The following is a 249-nucleotide window of genomic DNA, read 5'->3' as shown; positions in this document are numbered from 1 at the left end:
CGGCGCTCTCTGTCCCCTGGGTGGCCGGTGCCGTCTGAGGAGTCCCCTGGACGGTGGGTCCGCCACGCGAGGGGAACAAGGAAGCGCCCGGAGCTCGGACCTCTCCCCACCCCGGGACATCCTGCCGCGGGTTTATCACGTTGCTGTGGACGTTGCTGAGTGAGTTGCTGGGGTCACACGTGAATCTCTCCATTGTGACAAAGAGGGGGACACAAAGGGGGCAGAGGGGCACAGTCACCGCACAGCCTC

This window comes from Pteropus vampyrus, unplaced genomic scaffold (genome assembly GCF_000151845.1).
Source record: "Pteropus vampyrus isolate Shadow unplaced genomic scaffold, Pvam_2.0 Scaffold442, whole genome shotgun sequence".
In the NCBI taxonomy this organism is placed as follows: Eukaryota; Metazoa; Chordata; class Mammalia; order Chiroptera; family Pteropodidae; genus Pteropus; species Pteropus vampyrus.
The sequence above is the reverse complement of the archived record's forward strand: the minus strand, read 5'-3'. Positions refer to the sequence as shown.